At 39.6% G+C, this 20,048-nt stretch overlaps 2 non-coding genes across 2 annotated transcripts; both read left to right on the top strand.

Moving 5' to 3' along the window:
• Window positions 1-414: 414 nt before the first annotated feature.
• Window positions 415-486, top strand: TRNAC-GCA (transfer RNA cysteine (anticodon GCA)). The gene has a single exon. It is a non-coding gene; the product is annotated as a tRNA-Cys (tRNA).
• A 17,804-nt stretch (window positions 487-18,290) lies between these two features.
• Window positions 18,291-18,362, top strand: TRNAC-GCA (transfer RNA cysteine (anticodon GCA)). Its single transcript has one exon. It is a non-coding gene; the product is annotated as a tRNA-Cys (tRNA).
• Window positions 18,363-20,048: the final 1,686 nt, after the last annotated feature.

The raw sequence follows: 20,048 nt of genomic DNA, 5'->3' as shown, positions 1-20,048 counted from the left end.
CTTCCCCCAAATTCTGGGGCTGCAGCTCTATTCACCAGATGCCTCCCCTGGGATAAGCCAAGCCTCTGAGAGCCTACACCATGGCCCAGGAAAAGGAAACCAAAGCAGTGAGTGGAAGATGGACAAAAGTTAAAAGAACAAAGCGTAGATACTGAGGGGAATGGGTAGAATTCATCTTGTGATCCAGTAATAGTAATAATAAAGGAGAGGGTGAGACATGCTCTGAGAAGAGAGTTATTATATTGGGCATAAGTGGGAAGACTCTGGAGGAGGAAGTGGATTCTGACAGATGTGGAAGTGGGTGTGAGTGGAGAAGCTCAAGTAGCTTCCCAGGGAGACACTGGATGATGATGAGAGCACCTTGGGAATGACAGCAATTATCAAAGAACATTTATTAAGGAAAGACTGGCATGTGGAGGTATAGCTCAATGGTAGAGCATTTGGTTGCAGATCAAGAGGTCCCTGGTTCAAACCCAGGTGCCCCCTCTGTCATTTCCTTTACTCCTTGAGATAGCTAGTATAAGTACAGCTCCCTGTTACTGCAAAGACTCAGCCTCATGGAGCCAAAGTTTCCAACAAGTAGTAAAGATTTAAGTGTTCCACTTACAACATTTTCCATATGTTTCCTTTCTACTTCCTCAGTCGTAATAATTTCCTAGAGGAGTAGAGCGTGTCTGCCTTAGGCTTCCTCAATGTTTCCCTTGTGCCTAATCATTAGCATTGTGATTTTGTTTGTACCAAACTTTCTTCAAAAATAGAATTGAGGCAGCTTCCAATAAAACACACTGTCTTAGGATGGGTTCTCTAAAGAAGCAAAACCAGTAATGCCTATAAATATATAGACAGAGATTTATATTAAGGGAACAGCTCACGCAATTGTAGGGGTTGGAAAGTCCCAAGTCCTTGGATCAGGATAGAGTCCTTTCCCAATTCAAGGACCCACAGAAGCTGGTGAACCCAAGATGAGCAGGTTGGAGACCAGGAATCCAACTCACAGATTGTGACGGTCGAGGAATCCCCAAGGTCAGTAGGCAAGACTGCAAGGTTTTCTCCTGAGTCACTTAGGTGCAGGGACTGCCAAGATAGGCAGGTGGGGAGCACAACTCTTGCTCAGAGGCCGTGAATATCAGTGAATCCCAAGATAGACAGGTAAGCTTCTAGCTCGAGTCCCAAGAACCAGAGGTCAGACAAGAGATGGCTGCTGGATCCGGAACAAGCCAACAAACTTTGCAAGGTGAGCAGGAAGGAAGTAGGCAGTGGAAGTTGGGGAGATGAAAGCTGAGGTGGTGGTGAGCTGCCACAGGTCCCACCCCTGCCAGTACCACTCAGCAGATTCCATCATGGAGGTGATCACATATCAAATTTCAGCAGTGATCACAACATTATGCACATTATTCACTCAGAGTCATGGCCCAGCCAAGTCGACACACCATCTTAGCCATCACAAACACACAATAAAACTCCAAGGATCAAACAAGAAGGCAAGCACTGAATGTTTAGGAGAGGAGGTAAAAGGAAGTAAATAATTGTTCCAGAGAGCCTAGGTTAGGACAAGTTACTACTGTTGTATGCAAAACCTATCCCTGGTAATCAAACAGAAGTGAAAACATACCAATTCATCAACTGAGAAAACTATTTTATTAGTGCTGAAAAGCAGCAGACGTTTATATGATGGTTCTATGCAGACAGAACGTTGGTCAGATGACATTTATTGCCAGGGCAGCCAAGTATAGTCACATAAGTTGTGAATTATACAACTCTGTCAATTGCATAGTGCCCTGGAGTTATGTGATACAGCAACCCTGGATATTGGCCATATTTTATCCATTAAAAAAAAAGAGAGAAGGAAATTGTCTACTTAATACCATCTCTTCCTTAGTTATGGAATATTGTGAAACCATTACTACTATCTATTCCCAAATTTTTCATCACCCCAAACAGAAACTCAGCATCCCTCAAGTAATACCTCCCTATTTCCACCCTCACACCCACTGCTAGTAACCACTAAGAAACTTAATTCTCTATGCATTTGCTTATTCTAGATATTTCTTAAAAGGTGCCCAGGTCTCGTGAAGGTTAAGTGCTCGGCTGCTAACCAAAAGGTTGGTGGTTGGAACCTACCAGCTGTTCCAATGGATAAAAGAAAGATGATATACTTTCATATAGATTACCTAGGAAATCCTATTATGCAGTTCTACTCTGTCGTGTGGGGTCACTATGAGTCAGAATCGACTCCACAGCACACAACAACAACAGATATTTCTTATAAGTGGGCTATTGTACAATATTTGTCCTTTCGTATCTGACTTCTTTCACTTAGCATGTTTTCAAGGTTCACTCATGTAGTAGCATGTATCAGAACTTCTCTTTATGGCTGAATAATATTCCACTGTAAGGATAAAAATGAGTCCTTTTGGCACAGTAGTTATGGCTGCTAACTGAAAGGTCGGCATAGGAACCCACTATCAGATCTGCAGGAGAAAGATGTGGCAGTCTGCTTCCATAAAGATTTGCAGCCTTGGAAACTCTATTGAGCAGGGTCTCTCTGAGTTGGAATCAACTCGATGACAATGAGTTAGTTTGGTTTTGGCATGAGTAGGCCACATTCTGGCTATCTATTCATCCTTTGATGGACAGTTGTTTCTAGCTTTTGGCTATTGTGAATAATGCTGCAATGAACATTGGTGAACAAGTGTCTCTTCAAATCCCTACTTTCAGTTCTTTTGCATCTATGCCTAGGAGTGGAATTGCTGGGTCATATAGTAATTCTATGTTTAACTTTTTGAAGAACCACCACACTGTTTTCCATAGTGGCTGCACTATTTTACAGTACTACCAGCAAGGGATGAGTGCTCCAAGTTATACAAATCCTCATCAATACTTGTTGTTTCCCATTTTTCTGATAATAACCATCACAGTGGGAGTAAAGCGGTATCTCCTCGTGGTTTTGGCTTGCAATTTTCTAATGTCTAATGATGTCGAGAAACTTTTCATTTGCCTATTTTCCATTTTTATATCTTTTGAAACAATATTTTATTGTGTTTTTGCTGAAAACTTACACAGCAAATTAGGTTCCCATTCAACAAAGTCTACACAAATTGTTCAATGACGTTAGTTGCATTTTTCACAATGTGTCTACATTCTCATTATTTCTGTCCTGATAGTACCATTTCCAATAATCTAGATTCCCTGCCACCTTACTTTTACCTTTTTGCTTGAAATTAATTGCTGACAATCTGGTATCATAAAGATGATTTTTTTTAATGGAGCACAGTCCTTACAGGTGATGTTCTTTATTTTGTGAGCCAATCTATTATTTAGATAAAAGGTGATCTCAGGGGATAGGTTCAGTCAATGTTTAAAGAGTATGTCAGGGCCACAGTCTCAGGGACTCCTCTAGTCTCAACTGGTCCAGCAAGCCTGGATTTTTTGGGATTTCGAGGTCTGTGCCAAATTTTTCTCCCATTCTGTTAGGATCCATCTATTGTGGCCCTGATCAGAATTCTTGGTGGTGGTAGCCAGGCACCATCTAGTTCTTCTGGTCTCAGGGTAGAAAAGGTTCACATAGACTGTCCTATAGACTGGCTTCTTTTCAGAGTCTTCAATTTCCTTCTTTCTCCTCTGCTCTGAATGAGTAGAGATCAATAGTTGTATCTTAGATGACAACTCTGTATATCTTCTTTGGTGAAATATCTATTCAAGTTCTTTGCTCATTTTTAATTGGGTAGTTTTCCTTTTTGTTGTTAAATAATTTTTAATATTAATTACATATTGATGAAAATATTTTATATATATTGAATTAAATAAAATATATCACTAAAATTAATTTCAACAATTTTTTAATGTGGTGACTAGAAAATAAAAAATGATATATGTAGTTTATATTTGTGTCTTATGTTATATTTTTATTGGACAGCATTGCCCTAGAAGATGAAGCACGCTCTTAGGATATAAAACCTAAGTGATGTCACCAATCATTGGGGAAAATGTAGACTATACAATAAATGGTGTTGTGATAATAGACTTCCTAAAGAAAAACATCACATACAATCCCTGCCTCACTCCCTTAAAAAAAAAAAAAAAAAAAAGTCATATGAATTAGAGACCTATTTTTTTTTTTTTTTTTTTTTATACCCCAGGAAAGGATTTCTTTTTTTTTTTTTAATTAATTGTGCTTTAAGTATACAAATCAACTTATTCTCTCATACAAAAACTTATACACACCTTGCTATGCACTTCTAGCTGCTTTCCGCCTAATGAGATAGAACTCTCCTCCTCTTACCCTGTATTCCCCATGTCCATTCAACCAGCTCCTGTCCCCCTCTGCCTTCTCATCTCACCTCCAAACAGAAGCTGCTTACACAGTCTCATGTGTTTACTCCAGCCAAGAAGCTTACTCCTCATCAACGTCTTTTTCTGTCTTATACTCCAGTTCAATCCCTGTTTGAAGAGTTGGCTTCAGGAATGGTTCCAGCCTTGGGCTAAGAGAGGGTCTATGGATCAAGACCTCCACAGTCCTTCTAGTCTCAGTCCGACCATTAAGTCTGGTCTTTCTACTAGAACTTGAGGTCTGCATCCCACTGTTCTCCTGCTCCATCAGGGATCCTCTGTTGTGTTCGCTGTCAGGACGGACATCAGCTGTAGTCGAGCACCATCTAGCTCTTCTGGTCTCAGGCTGATGGAGTCTCTGGTTTATGTGACTCTTTCTGCCTCTTAGACTCATATTTGCTTTGTGTCTTTGGTGTTCTTCATTCTCCTTTGCTCCAGGTGAGTTCAGAACAATTGATGCATCTTAGATAGCTGCTTGCTAGCGTTTACGACCCCAGATGCCACTCACCAAAGTTGGATGCAGAACATTTTATTAATACATTTTGTTACACCAATTGATCTAGATGTCCCCTGAACTATGGTCCCCAGACCCCCATCTGTGCTACTCTGACCTTTGAAGCATTTGGCTGTATTCAGGAAACTTCTTTGCTTTTGGTTTAGCCCACTTGTGCTGACCTGTATTGTGTGTTGTCTTTCCTTCACCTAAAATGATTCTTGTCTACTAATTAGTGAATACTCCTCTCCCTCCCCACCATTGTAAACATCAAAGAATATTTTCTTCTGTGTTTAAACTTTTTCTTGAGTTCTTATAATAGTGGTGTGGTACAGTATTTGTCCTTTTGCAACTGACTAATTTCACTGAGGATAATGCCTTCCAGAATCCTCCAGGTTATGAGATATTTTATGGATTCATCATTGTTCTTAACTGTTGCATAGTATTCCATTATGTGAATACACCATAATTTATTTACCCATTCATCCATTGATGAGCTCCTGGATTGCTTCCATCTTTTTGCTATTGTAAACAGTGCTGCAGTGAACATGGGTGTACATATATCTGTTTGTGTAAAAGCTCTTATTTCTCTAGAATATATTCCAAGGAGTGGGATTGCTTGATCCTATGGTAGTTCTATTTCTAGCTTTTTAAGGAAGTGCCAAATCAGTTTCCAAGGTGATTACACCATTTACATTCCCACCAGCAGTATATAAGTATTCCAGCCTCTCCACAACCACTCAAACATTTATTATTTGTGTTTCTTGGATTAATGCCAGTCTTGTTGGGGTGAGATGGTATCTCAATGTAGTTTTGACTTACATTTCTCTAATGGCTAATGACTGTGAGCATTTCCTCATGTATCTGTTAGCTACCCGAATGTCTTCTTTAGTGAAGTGCCTGTTCATATCCATTGGCCATTTTTTAATTGGGTTATTTGTTTTTTTGCTGTTGAGTTTTTACAGAATCATGTAGATTTTAGAGGTCAGATGCTGATCAAATTTGTCATAACAGAAAACTTTTTCACAGTCTCTGGGTAATCTTTTTACTCTTTTGGTGAAGACTTTGGATGAGCATAAGTGTTTGATTTTTAGGAGCTCCCAGTTATCTAGTTTCTCTTCTGGTGTCTGTGCAATATTAGTAATGTTTTATATACTGTTTATGCCATGTATTAGGGCTCCTAGCATTGTCCCCATTTTTTCTTCCAAGATCTTTATTGTTTTAGATTTTGTATTTAGGTCTTTGATCCATTTCGAATTAGTTTTTGTGCATGGAGTGAGGTATGGGTCTTGTTTCAGTTTTTTGCATATGGATACCCAGTTATGCCAGCACCATTTGTTAAAGAGGCTGTCTTTTCCCCATTTTACTGACTTTGGGCCTTTGTCAAATATCAGCTGCTCATATGTGGATAGATTTATGTCTGGATTCTCAGTTCTCTTCCATTGGTCTATGTATCTGTTGTTGTACCAGTACCGGACTATTTTGACTACTGTGGCAGTATAATATGTTCTAAAATCAGCTACTGTGAGGCTTCCCGCTTAATTCTTTTTCAGTAATGCTTTACTTATCTGAGGCCTCTTTCCCTTCCATATGAAGTTGGTGGTTTGTTTCTCCATCTCATTAAAAACTGTCATTGGAATTTGGATACAGATTGCATTGTATCTATAGACTGCTCTGGGTACAATAGACATTTTTACAATGTTGAGTCTTCCTATCCATGACCAGGGTATGTTTTTCCACTTACATAGGTCTCTTTTGGTTTCGTCAGCAGTGTTTTCTAGTTCTCTTTATATAGGTCTTTTACACCTCTGGTTAGATTTATTCCTAAGTATTTTACCATCTTCGGGACTATTATAAATGGTATTGACTTGGTGATTTCCTCTTCAACGTTCTTTGTTGGTGTAGAGAAATCCAACTCATTTTTGTATGTTTATCTTGTACCCTGATCCTCTGCTGTACTTTTCTATTAGTTTCTGTAGTTTTCTTGAGGATTCTTTAGCGTTTTCAGTGTATAACATCATGTCATCTGCAAATAGAGATACTTTTACTTCTTCTTTGGCAATTTGAATGGGCTGTATTGCTAATCTGGCCTACTTGCTCTGGCTAGGACCTCCAGCACAATGTTGAATAAGAGTGGTAATAAAGGGCATCCTTGTCTGGTTGCCATTCTCAGTGGGAATGCTTTTCAGAATCCATTTAGGATGATGTTGACTATTGACTACCCTTTATTATGTTGAGGAATTTTCCTTCTATTCCTATTTTGCTGAGAGTTTTTATCATGAATGGATTTTGGACTTTGTCAAATGTCTTTTCTGCATCAGTTGATAAGATCATGTGGTTCTTGTCTTTTGTTTTATTTATAAGATGGATTATATTAATTGTTTTTCTAATGTCAAACCATCTCTGCATACCTGATATGAATTACACATGGTCATGGGGAATTATTTTTTTGATATTTTGTTGAATTCTATTGGCTAGAATTTTGTTGAGGATTTTTATATCTAAGTTTGTAAGGGATGTAGGTCTGTAATTTCCTTTTGTTGTGGTATCTTTACCTGGTTTTGGTATCAGGAAAACACTGACTTCATAGAATGAGTTTGGCAATATGTCATCCTTTTCAATGCTCTGAAGTAGTAGTAGTAGTAGTAGTAGTAGTAGTAGTAGTAGTAGTAGTAGTAGTAGTAGTAGTAGTAGTAGTAGTAGTAGTAGTAGTAGTAGTGGTGGTATTAACTCTTCTCTGAAAGTTTGGTAGAATTGTCCAGGGAAGCCATCAGGACCAGGGCTTTTTTGTTGTTGTTGTTGGGAATTTTTAAATTATCATTTCAATTTCTTCTTTTGTTATGGGTTTATTTAGTTTTCTAACTCTGTTTGTGTTAGTTTAGGTAGGTAGTATGTTGCTAGATATTTATCCATTTCTTCTAGGTTTTCAAATGTGTTAGAATACAATTTTTCATAGTAATCTGATATGATTCTTTTAATTTCAGTTGGGTGTGCTCTGATATCGCCCATCTCATTTCTTATTCAGGTTATTTGCTTCCTTTCCTGTTTTGCTTTTGTCAGTTTGGCCAATGGCTTATCAATTTTGTTAATCTTTTCAAAGAACCAACTTCTGATCTTGTTAATGCCTTCAATTGTTTTTCTGTTCTCTATTTCATTTAATTCTGCTCTAATTTTTATTATATGCTTTCTTCTGGTGCCTGAGGGTTTCTTTTGTTGCTCTCTTTCTATTTGTTCAAGTTGTAGAGATAATTCTTTGATTTTGGCCCATTCTTCTTTTTGTATGTGTGCATTTATTGATATAAATTGACCTCTGAGCACTGCTTTAGCTGTGCCCCATACATTCTGATGTTGTTGTTGTTAGGTGCCATTGAGTCGGTTCCAACTCATAGCAACCCTATGCACAACAGAACGAAACACTGTCCAGTCCTGAGCCATCCTTACAATCGTTGTTAAACTTGAGCTCATTGCTCAGCCACTGTGTCAATCCACCTTGTTGAGGGTCTTCCTCTTTTCCGCTGACCCTGTACTCTGTCAAGCATGATGTCCTTCTCCAGAGACTGATCCCTCCTGATAACATGTCCAAAGTATGTAAGACACAGTCCCGCCTCCTTGCTTCTAAGGAGCATTCTTGTTGTACTTCTTCTAAAACAGATTTGTTCGTTCTTTTGCAGTCCACGGTATATTTAGTATTCTTTGACAACACCACACTTCAAAGGCGTCAATTCTTCTTCAGTCTTCCTTATTCATTGTCCAGCTTTCACATGCATATGACACAATTGAAAATACCATGGCTTGGGTCAGGCACATCTTAGTCTTCAAGGTGACATCTTTGCTTTTCAACACTTTAAAGAGGTCCTTTACCCAATGCAATAGATCTTTTGATTTCTTGACTGGTGCTTCCATGGCTGTTGATTGTGAATCCAAGTAAAATGAAATCCTTGACAGTGTCAATCTTTTCTCTGTTTATCAAGATGTTGCTCACTGGTCCAGCTGTGAGGATTTTTGTTTTCTTTATGTTGAGGTGTAATCCATACTGAAGGCTGTGGCCTTTGATCTTCATTAGTAAGTGCTTCCAGTCCTCTTCACTTTCAGCAAGCAAGGTTGTGTTATCTGCATAATGCAGGTTGTTAATGAGTCTTCCTCCAATCCTGATGCCCCGTTCTTCTTCACATAGTCCACTTTCTCATATTATTTGCTCATAATACAGGTTGAATAGGTATGATGAAAGAATACAACCCTGACACACACCTTTCCGGACTTTAAACCAATTAGTATCCCCTTGTTCTGTCTGATCAACCTCCTCTTGATCTATGTAAAAGTTTCTCATGAGCACAATTAAGTGTTCTGGAATTCCCATTCTTCACAATCTTATCCATAATTTGTTATGACCCACACAGTTGAATGCCTTTGCATAATCAATAAAACACAGGTAAACATCCTTCTGGTATTCTCTGATTTCAGCCAGGATTCATCTGACATCAGCAATGATATCCCTGATTCCACGTCCTCTTCTGAAGCTGTCCTGAATTTCTGGCAGTTCCCTGTCAATATACTGCTGCAGCTGTTTTTGAATGATCTTCAGCAAAATTTTCCTTGCATGTGTTATTAGTGATATTGTTCTATAATTTCCTCGTTCAGTTGGATCACCTTTCTTGGGAATAGGCATAAATATGGATCTCTTCCAGTCAGTTGGCCAGGAAGCTGTCTCCCGTATTTCTTGGCATAGACAAATGAGCACCTCCAGCACTGCATCTGTTTGTTGAAACATCTCAATTGATGTTCCATCCATTCCTGGAGCCTTATTTTTCCCAGTGCCTTCAGAGCAGCTTGGACTTCTTCCTTCAGTAGTATTGGTTCCTGATCATATGCCACCTCTTCAAATGGTTGAACATCAACTGATTCTTTTTGATATAATGACTCCGTGTATTCCTTCCATCTTCTTTTGATGCTTCCTGCGTCGTTTAATATTTTCCCCACGGAATTCTTTTCTATTGCAACTCGAGGTTTGTAATTTTTCTCCAGTTCTTTCAGCTTGAGAAATGCCGAGCGTGTTCTTCCCTTTTGGTTTTACATCTCCAGCTCTTTGCACATGTCATTATAATACTTTACTTTGTCTTCTCGAGAGGCCCTTTGAAATCTTCTGTTCAGTTCTTTTACTTCACCAATTCTTCCTTTTGCTTTAGCTGCTCAGCGTTTGAGAGCAAATTTCAGAGTCTCCTCTGACATCCATCTTGGTCTTTTCTTTCTTTCCTGTCTTTTCAGTGACCTCTTGCTTTCTTCACAGATGATGCCCTGGATGTCTTTCCACAACTCGTCTGGTCTTCGGTCACTAGTGTTCAATGTGTCAAATCTATTCTTGAGATGGTCTCTAAATTCAGGTGGGATATACTCAAGGTCATATTTTGGCTCTTTTGGACTTGCTCTGATTTTCTTCAGTTTCAGCTTGAACTTGCATATGAGCAATTGGTGGTCTGTTCCACAGTCAGCCCCTGGCCTTGTTCTGACTGATGATATTGAGTTTTCCATTGTCTCTTTCCACAGATGTAGTCAATTTGATTTCTGTGTGTTCCATCTGGAGATGTTCATGTGTATAGCCACTGTTTACTTTAGTGAAAGAAGGTATTTGCAACGAAGAAGTTGTTGGTCTTGCAAAATTGTATCATACGATCTCTGGCATTGTCACAAAGACCATATTTTCCAACTACTGATCCTTCTTCTTTGTTTCCAACTTTCGCGTTCCAATCAATCATCAGTAATTATCAATGCATCTTGATTGCATGTTGTATCAATTTCAGACTGCAGCAGCTCATAAAAATCTTCTATTTCTTCATCTTTGGCCCTAGTGGTTGGTGTGTAAATTTGAATACTAGTCGTATTAACTAGTCTTCCTTGTAGGCTTATGGATATTATCCTATCACTGACAACGTTGTACCTCAGGGTAGATCTTGAAATATTCTTTTTGACGATGAATGCAACACCATTCGTCTTCAAGTTGTCATTCCCAGCATAGTAGACTATATGATTCTCCAATTCAAAATGGCCAATACCAGTCCATTTCAGCTCACTAATGCCTAGGATATCAATGTTTATGCATTCCATTTCATTTCTGACGATTTCCAATTTTCCTAGATTGATACTTCGTACATTTTAGGTTCCAATCATTAATGGATGTTTGCAGCTGTTTCTTCTCATTCTGGGTGGTGCCACATCAGCAAATGGAGGTCCTAAAAGCTTTATTCCATCCATGTTGTTAAGGTGAGCTCTACTTTGAGGAGGCAGCTCTTCCCCAGTCATCTTTTGAGTGCCTTCCAACTTGGGGGGCTCATCTTCCAGCACTGTATCAGACAATGTTCCACTGCTATTCGTAAGGTTTTCACTGGCTAATGCTTTTCAGAAGTAGACTGCTGGGTCCTACTTCTTAGTCTGTCTTAGTCTGGAAGCTCAGCTGAAACCTGTCCTCCATTGGTGACCCTGCTGATATCTGAATATCAATGGCATAGCTTCCAGCATCACAGCAACATGCAAGCTCCCACAGTATGACAAACTGACAGACACGTGGGGGAGGTTCCAATATGAAGTGTTTTCATTCTCCTTGGATTCTGTGAATCCTTGATGTCTTCTATAACCCAGTCATTTCTGAGCAGGGTATTGTTCAGTTTCCAAGTGTTGGATTTCTTTTCCCTGCTTTTTCTGGTATTGATTTCTACTTTTACGGCCTTATGGTCAAAGAAGATGCTTTGTAATATTTCGGTGTTTTGGATTCTGCTAAGACTTGCTTTATGTGTGGTCTATTCCAGAGAATGTTACATGTGCACTAGGAAAGAAAGTATAGTTGGCTGCTGTTGGGTGGAGTGTTCTGTATATGTCTATGAGGTCAAGTTGGCTGATAGAGGCATTTAGATCCTCTGTGTCTTTATTGAGCTTCTTTCTGTATATTCTGTCCTTCATTGAAAGTGGTGTGTTGAAGTCTCCTACTGCTATTGTCATGCTGCCTATCTTGTTTTTCAATGCTGTTGAAGTTTGTTTTATGTATCTTGAAGCCCTATCATTGGGTGCATAAATATTTATTATGGTTATATCTTCCTGGTATATTGTCCCTTTAATCATTATATAGTGTCCTTCTTTATCCTTTGTGGTGGGTTTAAATTTAAAGTTTATTTTATCAGAAATTAATATTGCCACTCCTGCTCTTTTTTGATTGTTGTTTGCTTGATATATTTTTTTCCATCCTTTGAGTTTTAGCTTGTTTGTGTCTTTAAGTCTAATGTGTGTCTCTTGTAGGCAGTATATAGACAGATCTTTTTTGTGTTTTTTTTTTATCCATTCTACCACTCTCTGTCTCTTTATTGGGGCATTTAGTCCATTTACATTCAGCATAATTATGGATAGGTATGAGTTTGGTGCTGTCATTTTGATGTATTTTGTGTGTGTGTGTTGTTAAGTTTCTTTTTTCCACTTAATTTTTTGTGCTGAGTGTTTTTTCTTTATATATTGTCTTTCCCTCTTTTTCAATGTTGTTGATTTTGTATTTGCTGAGTCTTTATGTTTTTCTTGTTTTTTTTTTTTTTATTTTGATGTGTAGGATTGTTAGTCTCCTTTGTTGTTACCTTATTATTTACCCCTATGTTTCTAAGTTTAATCCAAACTTTTATCTCTTTATATCGCCTTGACTTCCTCTCCATATGAACTATCTATGACTGCATTTTTAGACCCCCTTTATTGGTTTAATGTTGTCATCTTTTACATAGTGACATCACTTTTCCCTGTTTTGAGTGTTTTTTAACCTTGATTTATTTTTGTGATTTCCCTACCTGGGTTGATATCTGGTTGCTCTGTCCTGTGTTCTAGTCTTAGATTCTTGTATGGTATTATTCATTTTCTAACCTGAGAATTCCCTTTAGTATTTCTTATAGTTTTGGTTTGGTTTTTGAGAATTCCCTAAACTTCTGTTTACCTGGAAATGTCCTAATTCATATCTCAGACACAGTTTTGTTGGATATATGATTCTTGGCTGGCATTTTTTTTTCCTTCAAGGCTTTATATATGTCATCCCATTGCCTCCTTGCTTGCACAGTTCCTGCTGAGTAGTCCGAGTTTATTCTTATTGACTCTCCTTTGTGGGTGACTCTTCATTTATCCCTAGCCACTCTTAAAATTCTCTGTCTTTGGTTTTGACAGGTTTGATTATGTCTTGGTGACTTTCTTTTGGGATCTACCTTGTATGCGATTTGATGAGCATCTTGGATAGATGTCTTCTTGTCTTTCATGATATCAGGGAAGTTTTCTGCCAACAAATCTTCAACCATTCTCTTTGTATTTTCTGTTCTCCCTCCCTGTTCTGGCACTGCAATTACTCGTAGGTTATTTCTCTTGATAGAGTCCCACATGATTCTTAGACGTTATTCATTTTTTTAATTCTTTTATCTGATTTTTCTTTGAATATATTAGTGCTAAGTGTTTTACCTTCAGTCTCACTAATTCTGACTTCCAATTCCTCAATTCTGCTCCTCTGACTTTCTATCAAGTTGTCTAATTTTGAAATTTTATTGTTAATCTTCTGAATTTCTGATTACTGTCTCTCTATGGATTCTTGTAGCCTATTAAATTTTTCATAAAGCCCTTGAGTAATCTCCTTAATTTCCTCAACTCCTTTGTCTGTGTGTTCCTTGGCTTGTTCTGTGTTTTGCTTGATCTCCTTCCTAATCTCTTGAAGAGTTCTGTATATTAATCTTCTGTATTCTACCTGTGGTAATTCCAGGAATATATCTTCATCCAGAAGATTCCTTGATTCTTTGTTTTGGGAGTTTGTTGAAGTGACCATAGCCTGCTTCTTTATGTGATTTGATATTGACCGCTATTGTATTAATTTATTTTATGTTTGCTTATTCTGTCCTAGTTTCTTGCTTTGTTTTGTTTTGATATACCCAAATAGGCTACCCAAGTGAGCTAGCTTGATTGTTGGCACCTTTGAAGATTTAACTTCCTGTCACCAGATGGCTAAAGGTGTCACCAGGTCTATGAGATTAGGAGCCCATTCACTTTTATTGTATGGATACAGCTCAGGTGTCCATGTAGTCAGTCACCAAGTGTGTGATATAGGCTCTCACCTACAGTCTTAGAGGAGCAGAGGTGATTGCTGTAGGCACAGGTATCTGGTTGCAGCAGTGGGTTACACTCTGAGCAAGGCAGTGGGCTTAAAACCATCCCCTGAGTGCCTGTGAGGCAAGCACATCCCTGTTCCCTGAAGCACACAGCAGGGTGGGCTCTATAGCTGGACTGTGGGCACCCAATGCTTTTGGGTGTAAGGACTGGGAGGCACGACTTATCCTTGGACCCCGTCACAGGTGGCTAGGTGCCTTGGGTGGAGCCATCAGTCCTCAGGCCCCTGATATGGGTAGATGAGGACCTTGCTTAATAGGCAGAGTGGTATCAGACCTCAAAAAACCCACCTCTCTACTGCACAGAGGAAACAGTTGAAGACAGACCTCAGGCATGTACACTGTGGCACTGTGTCAACAAGGGCCTAAGCTGCTGAAATGGGACCACACAAGTCCATGCAGGGGTGAAAGACATTTAAAGTCCGTGAACCACTTGTGCCTGGACAGAAGTCACTTCCGCCCTGAGTTTCCAGCTTAGGGGAGCAGGCAGATTTTTTTTCCCCATTTGTTAATTTGTCCCTTCTCTAAGGCTGGGAGAATGGCTTAGGATATGTGGCAGGACCTATATCAGGCCCAGAGAAATCTACCACCACTGAAGACAGCTTAGGGGCTGGGGGAGAGGGAGGAGAGATCACATAAACGGGAGAGAGGTCTTTCAAAAGAGGTGCTTTTTGATCCACGTGGTGAACTAGACACAAGCATTTATCTTTTGCTGAGAGCTCTGCTCTTTGCTGATTCTGGAGGCGTGAGTAGACTCTGTGCCACTCACTCTCTCTGGCTATGGAAAATCTGTCCTGAATGTTACTGCTAGCCCTCCCACAGTCAAGCCAGAGGATTGGACCTGTTCCGCTCACTCTCTGTCATTGAGAAAACCATATCCTGAAAGCTAATGCCAGCCCAGCTATGGTTTCACCAGGGGATTGGGGCTGAGAGATCTTGCTAAGTCAGGTCCAGCAACTCCTCACTGCTTCTGAACCATCTCTCCCTCTCTCTGTCACTCAGTCTGATTTCTTAACTTTGCCTTTGGTGTTCAGGGCTCCTAGCTTGTCATATATATAATCTATTTGCTTGTTCTTTCAGGTCTTTGTCGTAAGGGAAACCCTGGTGGCATAGTGGTTAAGAGCTACAGCTGATAGCCAAAAGGTTGGCAGTTCAAATCCACCAGGTGCTCCTTGGAAACCTTATGGGATAGTTCTACTCTGTCCTGTAGGATGGCTATGAGTTGGAATTGACTCTACAGCAATGGATTTGAGTTTGTTGTAAGAAGGACCACCAGAAGCATCTGACTACTCCACCAAGTTGGCCCATTGTTAAGGATTTCTTAAATACAACCCAAAAAGCAAACAGTATAAGAGACAGATAAATATGAGTATGTTAAAATTTTAATTTTCATATGACAAAAAAATTCTCTAAACAAGAGACTCAAAATTTTGCAACACATGATAGAGAATGGATATGTACCCAGTATATATAAAGAGGGGCCCTGATGGCACAGCAGTTAAGCATTTGGCTGCTAACCAAAAGATCATCAGTTCAAATCCACCAGGTGCTCCTTAGAAAACTTATGGGGCAGTTTTATTCTGACTTATAGCATTGCAATGAGTGAAAATTAACTCAACGGCAATGAGGTTTTTTTTGTTTTGTTTTTAAATATACAAAGACCTCCTATAAGTCCATCTCATAGACCTGTAACTAAAGTCAAATCTTAATGTACTCCAGGGGGACACATACACAATATAACTCAGGGGCGAATGGTTTATGTATCTAAAAAACGCAGGGCTTTGCTAATATACATCAGCAGAAACTTGAAGAATATGTGAGGAAGTGGATTCTAACAGAGTTAGACCAAACAGCATAGAATATAACCCTTTTATTACTACCTTTTCCCCCCTTTTTTTTTTGGATGGTATGTGTTTTCAGTACTGGAATGCATGCTTAACAACTGAATGTGTTTAAATTTTTGACGGGTAATACTGATTCTGAGAAATATGATCTGGCAATACAATCAGCCAATGAGGTGAGTGCACTTTGTTTCACCAGTCTGTGGCATGACAGCATGCCACTGAGATCTAAGTAGATAATTTATTGCTAGTGCCTTTCCATTGAGTTACATGGCGAATCTCTAGTTTTCCAAATATGACACAGAAAAACCAAAACAAGCTCATCAAGGCTCCCTATCATAATTATGTGTGCAACCCTTATCTTACAGAAATAAAATGAAAAAAGCAAAAGTTCACAAAACTAACACTTCTAGGAAGCCTCTCCTAATAGAATGCTCAACTTACACAGCAATGAGGCTCACCTCCTCTCTGCTGAGCTCCATGCATTTCATACAGACCCACCTGGATGCTAAATGCATTAGAGCTGGAATAACACCTTACCTCTGAGGTCCAGGAGCATAAAAATTGGCTGGCGTATCATTTATGCCAGTGGTAGTGAAAGGCATAACACTGGCTGAGTTCATTGACTTGGGTGTACTTACAAGATTTAATGCGTTAGCTAGTGTAACTGGAGATGGCTCTAACAGCTTACTTGGTTGGTTGGCTGAAACTTAGACTCAACAGTGGCCCACATTTAATGAAGTTAATGTGCCAGAGTTTCCCTGGCATGACGTGGAGGAGGGAATCTAAAGGTTTGGGAAGACCAAAGTATTAGTCTGGGTTAATCAGTGTAACTTGCATATCCAATCCCAAACTACAATCTGCAGGAAGGCCCAAAAGACATAAAGAAATACAATTGTGAGGTGATAGCTTGCATTCTTGAAAAGCTCTGTAGTTGCTCACCTTTGTTTGGCAGGTAGGACTGTAGGTGATGCCATGAATAAGGTGTTCTCCCTAATTTCAATGGGGATGGTGGGATAAAAAAGTAGCTGAGGTCAAGTGGCAGCACGTAACCACAAGGTGGGCACATCTAGCATAAAGGAAAGCAGGGACATATGCGTAATCACATTGCCTCAGCCTACAGAGCTCATTGATGGCAGTCAATTGATTACAGAATTCCTGTGAGTGAAATAGATAGGCAGTCTACTAAAGTATTGCTTGACCTATATAATGGGAGAAACTCTACATCTTTAAAGTGTTAAAAGAAAAAAAAAAAAACTGTTACTTCTCTACCCAGTGAGTTCTATAACTCAGTGAAAATATCTTTCATCAATGAAGGTGGAGTAAATATATTTTCAGGCCAAAAAAAAGTGAACAGAATTCAACAGCAGACATGTCCTACAAGAACTGTTAAAGAAAGTTCTTTAAGAGGGAAGAAAAAAAGAAGAAGAAGAAGAAAGGAAATGTTACCTAATGAAAATCTAGGTTTGCACAAAGTAACGAAGAGTGCCAGAAATGGTCGATATACAGGTAAAGAAAAAAGACACATTAAGAAGCCCTGTGAAGGTACCCACATGGCAAGGAATTGAGAATTCCTGCCAGTAGTCAGTGAGGAATTGAGTTCTCTAACAGCCAGGTGAGTAAGCAATCTTAGAATGCTTCTTCCAGCCCTCATCAAGCATTCAGATGACTCCAGCCCATGCTGACATCTCATCTGCAAACCTATGGGAGAATCTTGGGTCAAAATCCGTCGAAGCTACTCCATGAGTTTACTGAACCTCCAAAACAACGTGATATAATAAATATTTGCTGTTTAAAGATACACACATGAGGTCATATGAGACAGAATCAACTCGACCACAACTTGTATTTTGTTTTGCAACAATATATAATTAATATAGAGTACCTCTCCCATCCGTACTGACCAAATCCCTTAGGATCAATCAATTCTATGGGAATGACTTGACAAGACACAAGAAAGACTGTGATCTGGAGATGAGAGACAAAAAAAAAAAAACTTTTCTAGTTGATGTGGACATGGATGGAAAGGGTGTTAAAAGTCCATCCATGAAGAAGGAGGTAAGTCAGAAGCGAGGGGTAGAATATATGAGACAGGAAGCTAAAGCGAAATTTGGAAGTTCAAATTATTTAAACAGGTGGGGAATTTGGAGGAGAGATGGGAGAGAAAGTCGTCTTTGTCCCACACTGGAGATTATTATTAGAAAGTTATTTCAACTGAAAGTCTGGCTGTGAGAGTTCCAGTCCTTGTTCAGCAAGCAGCACCTCCTCTCTTGAATGGAACCTTTGGTGACCTTCCAAGCTAATGCCAAGTTGTGGTGGTGTACATTTGGAAAAGTAGAATAGTTATGGCAGTGAGGGGTTTCATTTACAGTTGAACAGGACTAGCAGCACTCTGCTGAGTCAGAGTAAGCAAGCTAAGTGTGAGTGGAAGCATAAAGAAGTGCTAATTACATATTGCCATAAACTAAAGGAGGTGTAGCTCAGTGGTAGAGCATTTGACTGCAAATCAAAAGGTCTCTGGTTCAAATCCAGGTGCCCCCTTTGAAGGTCTCCTTTTCTCTTTAAGTCCAAACTCACAATAACAAGTTTTCCATAGGCTGCATTCTAGTCCTCTTAAAGGAAGAGGCTTGTTGTTGTTATTAGGTGCCATTGTGCCAGTTCCAACTCATAATGACCCTATGTAAAACACAATGAAACACTGCCATGCTCCTTATTACCCTCGCAGTCTTTGTTATGGTTGATTCCATTATTGCATTATTGCAGTCACTATGTCAATCCATCTGCTTTGAGAGTCTTCCTCTTTTTCACTGACCCCCCTCTACTTTACGAAGCATGATGTTCTTCTCCACAGACTGGTCCCTCCTGATAATATGTTCAATGTATATGAGATGAAGGCTTTACATCCTGGCTTCTAAGGAGAATTCTGGCTGTTCTTCTTCCAAGCCAGATATGTTCATTCTTCTGGCAGTCCATGGTATATTCAATATTCAAAGAAGGAGGCTAGATGGGGTCTCTTAATCAACCTCTTTACTGTTTTCTTCTATTATTCAGGGTTCAGTCAGGCACTCAGAAGTGTACTGAAGCCCAAGGACAAGGTCTAAACCACTCCCTGTACCCTCTTTGAAGGACTGTTTACTGGGAAAACACTAGTATCAATTTCTAAATCAGCCAGACTCCAATTGAGAGACAAAAACTTTACCAGATATTTTAATAGAGATAATTTAATATAAGTATTGTTAACGAGGAATTAGAGAGTTGGAAGGGCAAAGGGAGAGAGTATGTATCATGGAGGTAATTGCTGCAGAAGCAGCTACCAACACAGGGCTGGGAACAAATAGAAGATGTTGAAAGTATTAATAATGTTGAAGCTTTGGCGAGGATCCCCGTGGAGCAGGAACCCAGACCTCTAAGGAGATGTCAGTTTCCCTGAGGAGGTTGATGAGGCTGGTCTTGTGAGCGAAATGCTGCAAATTGGATTCACTGTCACTACCGGGGTGAGCTATCACTGCTTGGTTTACACTGACAGGAATACACACAGACAGGAAACAACAAGGGCTCTCTTCCTCATCATGCACTCCAGTGCCCCTCAAGTCCCCTGTTGGCAGGACCAATCAGGAAACCAACTGACAAAAAGAATTGTGGGGGGCAGAGTCCCAGAACCAGCATCACAAAGCAGAGCACAGAAGGATAAGTTTGGAACGTAGAGGCCATAATTTCTTCAATCGTTACTTTAGAACACTCATCTCAACCATGAGATAAAAAGGTTGAATATATATGTAGATGATGGAGAGAAGGTCAGTCTGTGCTCTAGAGTGTCGCTTTGAGGAAAGACCTACGATCCAGGATTCAGACCTGTGAGTGGGTTCTACCTTTCATAAGTTGCATGCTTGGCCAGGCCATTGGTCATTTGGAGTCTCTGTTTTCTGTTGCACACCACAAAAAAACAAAACAACAAATAAAATCCAATGTAGATGTCACTATAGATCCTTCCAGCTGTCAGGTGAATGCTTCCCCAGGTTACTGTCCTCACCAAAGGATTGATGATGTGGAAGTGGCAGGGCTGAGGGAGAAGGGAACCTGTTTTTTCCTCTATGGTAGGAAGATGAGTTAGCAGAAAAGCAGGCTTGGTTACTCTAAGTAAACCCAAACTGAAGGAGCATCTGTGCCAGAGCCTGTGGGTGCGGCTGCACAGGGGAAGAGTGGTAATTGTCCCTTGCTAGCATACCA

The sequence above is a fragment of the Elephas maximus genome, chromosome 3 (genome assembly GCF_024166365.1).
Source record: "Elephas maximus indicus isolate mEleMax1 chromosome 3, mEleMax1 primary haplotype, whole genome shotgun sequence".
Taxonomy (NCBI): domain Eukaryota; kingdom Metazoa; phylum Chordata; class Mammalia; order Proboscidea; family Elephantidae; genus Elephas; species Elephas maximus.
Note: the sequence above shows the minus strand (reverse complement) of the source record. Positions and strands in the feature narration are given on the sequence as shown.